At 39.4% G+C, this 11,278-nt stretch overlaps 1 non-coding gene across 1 annotated transcript; it reads right to left on the bottom strand.

Moving 5' to 3' along the window:
• Positions 1-655: 655 nt before the first annotated feature.
• Positions 656-787, bottom strand: LOC125486684. The gene has a single exon (XR_007265327.1). It is a non-coding gene; the product is annotated as a small nucleolar RNA U109 (small nucleolar RNA).
• Between the last annotated feature and the right edge of the window lie 10,491 nt (positions 788-11,278).

The raw sequence follows: 11,278 nt of genomic DNA, 5'->3' as shown, positions 1-11,278 counted from the left end.
GCTCCCTACTCATCCTGTCCATACCTCTCAATCTTATAAACCTCAATCATGTCCCCCTCAGCCTTCTCTGCTCTGAAGAATACAATCCAAGCCTATCCAGTCTTTCCTTACAGGTCAATTGCTCCATCCCAGGCAACATTCTGGTGAATCTCCTCTTTACCCCCCAAATGCTGTCACATCCTCCTGAAGTGAGGTGACAAGAACTGCACACTGTACTCCAGCTATGGCCTAACCAACGCTCTGTATAATTCCACCATTACCTCCTTACTCTTACTCTCTACACCACAACTGATGAAAGCAAGTGTCCATATGCTTTCTAACTATCCTATTCGGGATCTCTGGATAATTATCCAAGATCTCTCTGTTTCTCTAAGCTACCCAGTGTCCTGCCATTCATTAAATACTCCCTCAAAAGTGCATCACCTCGCACTTATCAGTGTTAAATAGCATCTGGCATTGCTCTGCTCATCTGACCAACCCATCTATATCTTCCTGTAACCTACTGAAGCTGTCACAGTGAACTTGGTGCATATAAAAAAAATTAAAACTTGTGCTATTCCAAACTTTACAGGTCAGTGAAACTCCAATGAGGAAATTTTCTTTGTTTGCCCATATATACTGGATCTGATTTATTTATGTTATATCTTTTAGACAGTGGTGTCAGAGACTGATACTACCATTCAGTCTGTCCTGAAAGACTGCTGGCCCTGTTATCTCCAGTTTCCTCTAGCACATTATCATATCAAACACCAAATGAGAATAGGTGTCTGAACTTTCCCAGATGATAATTGTGCATTATCTTTTTACGTTAACATACAATGCATATAGTATTCTATCCTTTAACTAGGCTACAAGGTATTGAGGAAAGATAAAGGGAAAAACAGTGAGCACACTGACAATTCTGATCAAAGACATTGATTGCTACAGCTGTGGAAAGGAATGACTTTCTTGATGCTTCCAACAAAATTGATTTGGTGAGCAGCAAGAGATACAACTGAAGAGCTAATGTTGTTGGGTGTATGCCACTAACTTCTAAGTAGTGGGAAGGAGATTTGAGAAGCAAATTTCAGAAAGATACAAGAACTACACATTAGTGCAGAACTTGACTATTTCTGGTAAACAGACATTTTGTTGAAGATTTCCATCTTGCACTCATCAAGACAATTTGCAAAAATGACCAAAGTAAAGGGTAAACAACATTTATGCTGTATGAGGACAACTGACTGATTGGCAAGTGAAGTCTAATTGGTAGAGGAACTGCCATGTGGAGTAAATCAGTTAATGATGACTGAGAGTTAACTGTCGAGTTGTGTTCAAGTTTTAAATTATTCAGGTTGGCCTTGATTGGTCAGGGCACTGCCCTGAGAAATGATATCTCTTTTGATGAGTTGAGACAGATGCAGTGTGTGTACATGTTGTCTGGCTGCAAAGAGGGCTCTCTGTATTAATGTATATTCCTTCCAGCATTGGCACAGTGTCACACTGCGAACCTGACTGACGATCCTCAATTGGTCATTAGCATAATTTTTCACTTAGGGTTATGTAGCAAATGTTGCCCAATTGCAGAACTGCATCTAATGTTGGACACTGTATTGTGAACTTTGCAAAGTCTGGTGCATTATATAAAACAATAGGCAAGATTATGACCATACTCAGTCAGCCCATACTTGCAAAACTAACAACTATCCTGAGTGTGCAAAAGTTTCTTTCTTGCAAATTGTCCTGATGAGAGATAGGTTTTGACAAAAGGTGTCTTTTTTACCAATATTCAAAATGCAAGAACTGCAGAATAACGATTATATGGGATGCCATTATCTTAATACACAGTAGGAATAGAAGGATAAACTGGGACAGAAAAAGGAGAAATACCGAAAAAAAATGTCTGACAGAACGTTACAGTGTGTTTGTAGTCCAATAAAGATCTGGTTCTGGGGAATGAAGTGGGGAAAATAAAACACATTTGAACAGAAGAAAGGATGTGCATATAAAGATAGAGCTGAATCTCCTTTCTAATTTTAATCATTATCATTAAACAAAGAAAAAGGATGCTCGTAATGAACACCATGGTCATAAGGCACTAGACAGCTAAACTGAATACATGGGAGAAGAAAAAGCTGTAAGAGACACAAAGTATGCACGAGAACAGGAAGCATTTGACGACTCAAAAGTAAACACATAAACAAATAAATAGCAAAAAGGTCACCTAAAGGAAGCATGGGACAAATTCAAGATCAAAAAGGAGTTCACCTTATAGAGGCAGCTGTGGCTGTGGCACACAGCAAGTAACAAAACCAGAAGTTGCTGGAAAAGCTGAGCAGGTCTGGCAGCATCTGTGAAGGAAAAATCAGAGTTAACGTTTCGGTCCGGTGACAATTCCTCCGAACCGTTCGGAGGAAAGGTCACAGGACCCGAAACGTCAACTGATTTTTCTTCACAGATGCTGCCAGACCTGCTGAGCTTTACCAACAACTTCTGGTTTTGTTCCTGATTTACAGCATCCTCAGTTCTTTCAGTTTTCATTTTGTATAGAGTGAGTACCTTGCCTAAGAACAAAGGTGGCATCAATGTCACAATAAAGAAAAGGGTAATAGGGTCACTGGATAAAATAAATATAAAGGAGGTATTTAAAAGGCTTGCAGTCCTCAAAAGTTACCAACCCACACAAGATGCATACTCAATTACTGATGTAATTAAGTGTATAAATAGCAGAGGTTCTGGCCACAATCTACTAATCCTGGTGGTGGTGCCAAAGAACTGAAAGTCCGCAAAATCAAGAACAACAATAAACTGAGCAAACACATCTAGCGCGCCTATCACCAATGATGGGAAATCATTTGGAGGTAATGATCCAAAGCACAAATTAATTGTCACTTGGAAAAACATGGATTAATAAATTACTGTTGTACAAGTTGCAGTTGATTAACTTGACTAAATTCATTCATGAAGCAACAGAGAAGTTTGATAAAGACATATTGTTCTTCAGGATGCATTCGACTAAGTGCCATATAATGGGTTTTTGTTCTTAAAATTGAAACTTCTGGAATTAAAGATGTAGTGGCAGCATGGATATGAAATTTGCCAAGACACAGGAAACAGAGTGTACTGGTAAAGGTTGTTTATACATAATATAGACTAAAAAAAAAACTTGTGTATGGGCCTCAAATCAGTTTCATGACAATTGCACATTTTCTATGCACCAGCATAGATCACTCGCATTCACTATTTTGTGCCTATGCTGCAAATTCTATATACATCTTCCCTGCACTGTTGGCAATTGTGTGCTCGATTTCATTTGCCACCTGGTCAAATCTCAATGCAGTGTAGATCTCAATGGTACAAACATGCTGAACTATCTAATTTTCTGTCCTCTTGGAAATTTAATTTAAAAGTTAAGGTTTCAAAGTAAATTTGTGACCTTACCTGACATTTCAATGGTTACACACACTGCATTTTTAATTTGTTTTTCTTTCAGGGGATGTGGGTGCTGCTGGCATGGCCAGCATTTGTGCCTATCTCAATCATCCACAGGAGGCATGGCAGACAAGATACTTCAGGCACAAAATGAAAAACCGAAAACCACCCTGTGTTTAACTGTAGTCACGAAACACAAGACCACTGAACATGATGAGTTAATGCTCAATTCACATCTAGGAAGGAGGTACCATGGCCATACATTTTCCTCATCTTGACTCAATTCCAATTCAACTGTCTGACCATCAATATTAGCTATAACAAAGACCAGCTCACGACTATCCATGCTATTGAGCAAGGTTGCTGTGGAAATAAAATCTAGTCTTTTAAAGTAAAAGTACATGAATGCAAATTGATGTGTTGTCCAATTCTGACTGCAAAAAATATGAATTGTTGAAAACTCAATGTAAAATTCTCACATCCTCAGAGGATCTAACAATATTTAAGCCAGCTGGAATGATTTTTCAGTAACTAATACATTTCAGGATGAAATCAGGTCAACTTCAAAAGCTACAATGGGGATGAAACTGAAAAGACTTCAATAGAGCACTGATGAGCCTATACACAATATGTTGACTGTCTATTTGTAGCCTTTTTTCCCATCCCAATAGACTGTCTATGGTTTATATGGCAATAAATTTGTCCATGGTTTCTATGGCAACGACAAATCAAAGCATGGCTGTTGGTTGCTGTCCAGAAACCGAATCACCAAGGTGACAAACTATTCAAATGTATAATGATTCTATATCCCAACAGTCCTACAAATAAAATTCTCCAAATTGTCTAAATCGTACTGGTTTAGAAATAAAACAGAAAAGATAAATAATTTTAAGGCTGATCAAATGTCAAAAATCTGTTAATTTTCAACATTAATTTTACAACAATAATTTAGTGAAAATGAACCAAAACATTAGAGCTGTTCTAGTGATAATTTTAGACAGGACAAGCACAGTATCCATGGGAGTGATTGAGTGTGTAGGTTGGCTGGGTGTGCCACTGGAGTGAAAACATGTGGATAGTCAGGTCAGGGAACTTAGCTGATGAGTCTGAGGATGTCCACAACATTGGGGGAGGATTACTGTTGACAGATTGGGCTTTGATGGCAGTCAAGATAATCTTTGTTTTCTCCGAAAGAAGGCTGCTTTTGAGATCTTATCAAGGACTATATTTTTCATTCTCACTAACTTGATGCAATTACTTAGTAACAACACCATGCGGGATATCTGGACTCTTACAAAAGGAGAATTATAAATTCAATTATCAATAAACTCAATAATTATCAATATTCCATTAAACCTAAACTCTCAATACATAAGAAAATCATTTCTTAGACACCACAGTATTTAAATTGACACAAGGCAACAAGCATATGTAAACAAAAAGGTTTTATTTTCCAAATCAACCAATACACACACAAAAAACCATCACCCTAAATACACCCTCCACAGACCACTAAGGTCATAGCTAATGAATTTCTCATTCACACGCACAAAGATGGGAGATTTAACCTGACAGTTAACTGTCCCCTGTACTACACCTCAGACTTCAAGTAAACAAGTGACACAATGTTCATTACAACAGAATTCACACTGTTCCTCATATAGTTGTCCCTGAACATATGTAGTTCTAAGTTATATTTTCCATTCATTTGCAAGGAATTCATTACCTCAGTGATTACAGGTTTTCCTGGCTCAGGTTTAGCCAAGTAATCCTTTGGTGCCAGATTTAAAACTGTCCTCTCATCCTTACAGTCTCCCTCTCCTCACTGCACACCCCTTGTCTCCCTCTCCCCAACATTCTCTCACAGGCACCTGCACTCCTCTATCAGGCTACCCTTCATCCCACTTTCTACTGCAGCCATCCACATAAAGCTTTTCCCTCCATCCATCTGCAGTTTCCTTCTTCTCAACCCTGCCATCCTCCCCTTTACTCTGCTCCCCCTAACCCCTTGCAGGCTCCTTCTCCTCCTCCACCAACCCTTGCAGGCTCCCTCTTTCTTTATTCATTCACAGGATGAGGGCGTCGCCGGCTATGCAGCATTTATTGCGCAGTTAGGGATGGGCAGAGGGCAGTTAAGAGTCAACCACATTGCCGTGGGTCTGGAGTCACATGTAGGCCAGACCAGATAAGGATGACAGTTTCCTTCACTAAAGGACATTAGTGAACCAGATGGGTTTTTTTGAACAATCGACAATGGATTCACGGTCATCATTACATTCTTAATTCCAAATATTTATTGAATTCAAATTCTACCATCTGCCGTGGTGGGATTTGAACCAAGAATGTAATCTGATTCTCTGGACTAACAGTCCAGCGATAATACCACTAGGGCATCACCTCCCCCCTCTTCCCACCACTTCTCTTCCAGCCTCCCTCTCCTTCCACCTTGCAACTCCTGCCTCTTAGAGCCCCACTCTCTTTGCAGCATCTCTTTCTCTTCCCCCACCACTCCCATTGCAGCCTCCCTCTTTTCTCCCCTCTACACTTTTCCAGTCCTGGTGGCATCCCCATAACTCACCAACTTTCCAGCATGTCACCACCACCAATTACCTTCTCACTGCTTAATGCTTATTAATAATAATGTTCAAAAAAGTGTGCTTATCTGCAACAAAGGCAGTTGAGGAACAGCCGAGGACTGGAGGATCATCTTAGAAATTCTGCCATTTCCACCTACACAGGTGACTTTTCTTCCATTAAAGACTTGCAATGATTGAATCTTCCGGAGCTTTTTAGGGGCTTTCAAGGCCAATTCATCTTTCACCTGTGTAATGTGAATGCTAGGTTCCACTGTTAATGACTGATCTACATCAGAAATTAAACACTGGGGCAATACTTGGGTGAGTATCTGGTTAAGTTTCATGCAGCTAGCCTGCACATCCAATACCAGGGTTAGTATTAGGGACATTCTTCTGCAATCCCAGGCATACAAACCAGCCCACTGGAAGCTTAAACTTCCCAAGCCATTTCCGCACATATGCGTGCGTCAGACGTCTGATTGTCCCAAAGCACAGTGTTTGTTACTGTTGGTATTGAAAGCTTTGGTCTGCATCAACTAAAAGAACAGCCTATTCTGGGCTGATATAATTATAATTTTCACAGAATAAATAAACTAACAAAGGCTGACCTTAACTAGAAGAATTCATCTTTGCTTTACTTTAATTTTTGAAAGTTGGAATAAAAGAACAATTTAAATGAGCTTTTTGGCTACTATAAGGTTACAAAAGGGTTTAGAAAGGCATATGGAAACCTGGGTTTTGAAACGAGAGGCAAAGAGTACAAAAACAACAAAGTTATGAAGTAACAGTAGAAACACTAGTTTGGCCTCATTGGAAAAGCTAGAAAGAAACTGTTGCTATTGGCAGAAGGATCAAGAACCAGAGGACATAGATTTAAGGCGTCTGACAAAAAAACCCAAAAAAGATGTGAGCACCATTTAAAAAAAAGAGTTAAAGGAGTCAGAATCAATTGTGGTTTTCAAAAGGGAATTGGATAAGCATCCATGTAAAGAGGAAATAGTTGCAAGGTCACAGGGAATGGCACTTAGTGCAATTGCTCTTGCAAACAGCCAGTGTGGACTTGACAAGCCTTCAAACTGTCGTGACCATTCAATGATTTTATGTAGCAATTGCCTGTTTTAAGTAATCCAAATGAGATTAATGAAATCAATCTTAGTTTAAAAGAGAAACAATAGCAGTTTCATTCTTAAATTTTTGGATGGAGCAAAACTAGATTTGATTAGGTTACAACATCCTTTTTCTTACCATTGCAGGTTTTCATCTTGAGATGTTCCTGCAGGTCCTCTTTTGATACTGCCTCACCACAACGATGACATTTCTCAAAACTTTCTTTCATGTCACACTCGGTCAGCCTGTGCTCTGTGAGGGTGGCTATTTCTACTACCTAGACAGAAAGAAACATGGATATAGAAGCGATATTCAGAACTAAAAAGCTGCCTTACAGCCAAATCGAAACAGTTAATATTTGTGGTATTTACAGTTTCCAACATACGGTGACAAAATTACTATGCTCTGGGCTGAAAAATACAAATTAAATAGTGGTAAGTAATTTCAACAGGTTTCAGATTAAATGAAGAATTCTGAAAGTGTGAAGCGCACGTAGATCAAAATTATCGTTTATGCTGAGAGATGGCTTTGTCACAATTTTGTCATTTTTGTTATCAAGACAACTTAAGTGCTACAGTGAACCAGTTTGGAAGATAATCAAGCACAAAAAGATTTTGTGCCATATTCTTGTTTCATACTAAATTTATGATAGTATAATGTTTTGAATATTATAACAGCACAAAATTGAGAATCATGACATATTTTAAGCTATCATGCAGAACCTTCTTTGTATTTTCAACAGTCAAGATTGCCAGAATAATAGTTCACCAACTAGACTAAACATTCCAGGAAAAGTTACTGCTCAACAAACGTTGAACCCATTGCTATGCAGCTGTCAAAGATCTTTAAAAAGATTACAAAAACCTTTTGTTTGCCCAAAGACATATGCTGCACAGTTACAAGTGAATGCTGGCCCATATTCCTTCCATAAATTCCTTTAGATGCCTCAAAGTGCTGAATACCCATATCATAGATTAAGGTAGAGATAGTACCTAGTTTGCATTGTAGGATGAGGGTGTGCAGGAAGTAACTCCAGCTGCAGCTGCTGGAACCCTGAATTTCAGAACTGGAACAGGGGCTAGGGACAAGGCTGTGTGTGTGTTGTGGATAGCACATTCAGACAGGTGATAGCTTTGTAGGTCAAGACTCCACAGGGTGGGAGGGAATGAATGACCATCAGGCTGAGAAAGATAACTAGGCAGGCAATGCAAAAATCCCATGACCATGCCCCTGAAAAACAGATATACCAATGTGGATATTGTTGGGGGAGGGAATAGCTTCTCAGAGGAAAGTAGCAGCAACAAAGTTCATTGCACCACAGTTGGCTGCATGGGAGAGGAGGAATAAGTGTGGGAAGGTTATAGTAATAGGGGATTCAGTGGTAAAGAGAACAGAATGACATTTCTGTCGTCATAAATGAGTCTCAAGGATGGTACGTTGCCTCTTGGGTGCTAGGATAAACAATATCTTGGAGCCACTAAGGGACATTCTGGAGTGGGAGGGTGAACAGCAGTGGAAAACATCAGTATCAATGACATAGGTAAAAAAGGGATGGGAGTCTTCAAAGCAGAATATAGGGAGTTAGAAAGCAAGTTAAAAAGCAGGACCTGAAAAGTAGTAATCTCAGGATTACTATCGGTGCTAAGTGCTAGACAGGGTAGTAATAGCAGGATGTATTGGATCAATACTTGACTGGAGAAATGGATTCACGGGAGAGGGTTTCAGATTCCTGGGGGATTAGGATCAGTTCTGGGGAGGGAAGGTCAGACTAGTGCAAACTGGGAGGATTGCACTGGGCAGGATCAAAACTAATGTCCTACAGGGAGTAGATTTTAGTGATGTTGGGGAGGGTTTAAAATAAAATAGAGCCCGGGGGGTGCAGGGTGGGGTTCAGGGATGGGAATCTATACAGGGCGACAGTAGACAGGCACACAAGGGCAAAACTAAAAGACAGAATAGAAAGTAAGAAAAGTGGTAGACAGAGAATTTGAGCCATGATACTAAACAAGGAGAGCAGGACTAAAAATGCTAATAAGTCAGACTTAAGGTTTCTATCTTAATGCATGGAGCATTTGCAGTTAAGTGAATTAATTAGTTTCACAAGTAGATGCAAAAGGTCCATTACAATCAGAAACAGGGGAAGTGAAAATGAGCACAAAGAGATGGTAGAATAATTAAACACATTTAGTTCTGTCTTCACAAAGGAGGACATAAATAACATTCCAAAAATGCTAGTGAACACATGGTCTAGTGAGAGAGAGGAACTGAAGGAAATCAGTTTAAATAGGAAAATGGTATTGGGTAAATTGATAGGATTAAATGCTGTGAAATCCCAAGACCTGATGATTTACATCCAAGAGTGCTTAAAAAAGTGGCCCTAGAACTTGTGGGAACATTGGCAATCATCTTTCAAGATTCAAAAAACTCTGGAATAGTTCCTATGTATTGGAAGGTAGCTAACCTATATTTTTTTAAAGAAAGGGTTAGAGAAAAAGCAGGGAATTACAGACCAGTAAGCCTGACATCATCGGTAGGGAAAATGCTGCAGCACTTGGAAAACAGTGACAGGATTAGACAGAGTCAGCATGGATTTACAAGAGGGAAATTATACTTAACAAATCTGCTGGAATTTGAGGAATTTTTGTTGCTAGGGGAGTTGATATAGGGAAACCAATGGATGTGGTTTACTTGGACTTTCAGAAGGTGTTCAATAAGGTCCCATAGAAGAGATTAGCATGAAAATTAAAGGACACAGGATTGGGGTAACATACTGGCTGGGTGGTTGCCATGTAATAAATCTATAACTTAAGTTTTTTAAAAACAGCATTTGCTTAGCATTTACTACATTGAGGCTACACTGAAACATACAATATAGAAACAAGAGTAGGCCATTGAGCCCTTTGAGCCTGCTCCACCATTCAATACAATCACAGCTAAACATCCTTCTCAGTTCACTGTTCCTGTTTTCGTCCCATATCCTTTTATCCCTTCATCTGTAAGAAATACATCCATCTCCTTTTTGAAACATTCAATGTTTTCACCTCAACCGCATTCTGTGGCAGAGAATTCCACAGGCGCACAACTCTCTGGGTGAAAAAGAATTCTCATCTAAGTCTTAAATAGCCAAATCCCTATCCTTGAACTGTGACCCCTGGTTCTGGACTCCCCGGTCATCAGGTACATTCTTCCTGCTTTTATTTCGTCCAGTCATATTAGAATTTTATAGATTTATATGAGAATTCCAGCCACTCCATTCTTCTAAACTCCAATGAACACAGTCCTAACTGATCCAGTCTCTCCTTATACATCAGTCCTACCAAGCCCCTTAAAATTTCAGCAAGCCACTCCTGCTCCTGTACTCAAATCCTCTCAGTATGAAAGCCACCATATTATTTGTCACCTTCACTGTCTGCTGTACTTGCATGCTTACTTTCAGCGACTGGTGTACAAGGATACTCAAGTCTTGTTTCACCTTCCCATATTCTAATCTATCACAATTCAGATAATCCACCTTCCTGTTTTTGCTACCAAAGTGGATAACCTCCCATTTATCTACATTATATGTCATCTGCCATACATTTGTCCACTTGCTCAACTGGTCCAAATCACAATGAGGCATCTATGCATCACCCTCACAGTTCACCATCGCCCCCATCCCCTTTGTGTCATCTGCAAATTTGGAGATGTTACATTTAATTCTCTCATCTAACTCACTAATATACATAGCATAAATAACTGGGGTCAAAGCACTGATCCCTGTGGTACCGCATAGGTCGCCTCTCAGAAAATGGCCCATTTATTCCTACTTTGTTGCCTGCCTCCCAGCCAGTGCATTTTTCTAATTCCTCATGCTTTAATTTTAACATGCTAATCTCTTGTGGGACTGTACTGAATGCCTTCCGAAAGTCCAAGTAAACACATCCAATTGGCTCCCCTTCTCCACTCCATTAACAACATCCTCAAAAAATTCCAATAGATTTGTCAAGCATAATTTCCCTTTTGTAAATCAATGATGACTCTGTATAATCCTGTCACTGCCTTCCAAATGCTCTACCAATGCTTTCAAGCTCACTAGTGTAATTACCTGCTTTTACTCTACTTTTCCTTTTATAAAAAAAATTGAGGTTATATTAGTTATGCTCCAATTCACAGGAACTGTTCCACAGTCTATAGAAGCTTGAAAG

The sequence above is a fragment of the Rhincodon typus genome, chromosome 31 (genome assembly GCF_021869965.1).
Source record: "Rhincodon typus isolate 14 chromosome 31, sRhiTyp1.1, whole genome shotgun sequence".
Taxonomy (NCBI): Eukaryota; Metazoa; Chordata; class Chondrichthyes; order Orectolobiformes; family Rhincodontidae; genus Rhincodon; species Rhincodon typus.
The sequence above is the reverse complement of the archived record's forward strand: the minus strand, read 5'-3'. Positions and strand labels throughout refer to the sequence as shown.